Here is a 1,244-nt window from a genome sequence, read left to right on the forward strand (position 1 = left end):
ATCTGTATGTTTCTTGTATTCTTTACACTAAATATCTGTATGTGTTGGAATGAAGGTGGAGGAAAGACAAAAAAGGAGAAAAAGAAAAGTAAAGAGAAGTAAAAGTATGTGAACATACTTTAAAGAAGTTCATTAATTGGCCACATTATTGTTCATTTAATCCTAAATAACCTCTGCTTCCCATGTCTAAATGAACCTAAAAGGGAACCAGTAAGAAAGATCTTTTAGTACAAAAGAGAAACCAGACAGTATAGTAAGAATACTTGTGGGGAAATAGAGAAGGAGGATCAGATTCTAATAGTAAGTGGCCTAGCCATTTACTACCTGGTTCTCTAACTTAAATTCTCAGAAGTTGGTGTGCAAACAGCACTTACCCTAGGTGGTTATTTTGAAATGTCAGTAAGATAGTATAACTAAAACACTAGCAAGATGACTGGAAGCATATTGTGAGTAGTATCAATAATGATGATGGTGATATGATGATCATGATAACATTATAGAACATAACTGGTGGAGCAGCTGCCATTTTTATTAACTATTTAGTATTTCTATACCTGACTCATGATGTCCTAATCTTAACCTAACCATGATTAAAGAGAAAGTTCCAGGACAAAATCAATAATAAGTTAAAGTATAAGTTACTTAGATATTGCCCAAAGGTAGACGTCAGGTGAGGTTTAGAGTAGGATTCAGCCAAAATGTGTTAACTTTTGATACTTGTTTATGTTTTAAAGGAACGTCAATCAATAGTCAGGTGCTCTCTTTGGCAGCACATATACTAAAATTTGAATGATACAGAGAAGATTAGCATGGCCCCTGTGCAAGGATGACCCACAAATTCATGAAGCATTCCATATTTTTTTAATAAAAAGAAGAAAAAGAAAGAAAAAAAGAGGAAAAAAAGAAAGAAAAAGAAGTAGATTAGTCAGGAGCACTCACTGACCACTCATGGAAGGGAGTCAATGGTAGTGAAAGCTGATACCTAACTGCACTAGTTATCCACAAGTTCAATCTAACCATCAATCTAACTTTTAAGTTCTAGTAAAGTTAAAAGACCATAAGCTCTGAGGACAGGGACCATAAGTGACCACTTGATCAATGTTATATTCCCAATACTTAACCACTGCACACTTACTATATTAGAACAAATGAGGGAAATTTCACATGCGACCCTTATTATCAATTTCCAGGGAGTACTAAGATGGCAAGTCTAGTTTGGAGTAATGAACAAGAGATTACTTTTT

The 1,244-nt window shown here is 34.3% G+C and overlaps 1 non-coding gene across 1 annotated transcript; it reads left to right on the top strand.

The window, feature by feature from the left end:
• The first annotated feature begins 754 nt into the window (after positions 1 to 754).
• On the top strand, positions 755 to 861 carry LOC143663792 (U6 spliceosomal RNA). The gene has a single exon (XR_013166174.1). It is a non-coding gene; the product is annotated as a U6 spliceosomal RNA (small nuclear RNA).
• Positions 862 to 1,244: the final 383 nt, after the last annotated feature.

Source organism: Tamandua tetradactyla, chromosome 19 (genome assembly GCF_023851605.1).
Source record: "Tamandua tetradactyla isolate mTamTet1 chromosome 19, mTamTet1.pri, whole genome shotgun sequence".
In the NCBI taxonomy this organism is placed as follows: domain Eukaryota; kingdom Metazoa; phylum Chordata; class Mammalia; order Pilosa; family Myrmecophagidae; genus Tamandua; species Tamandua tetradactyla.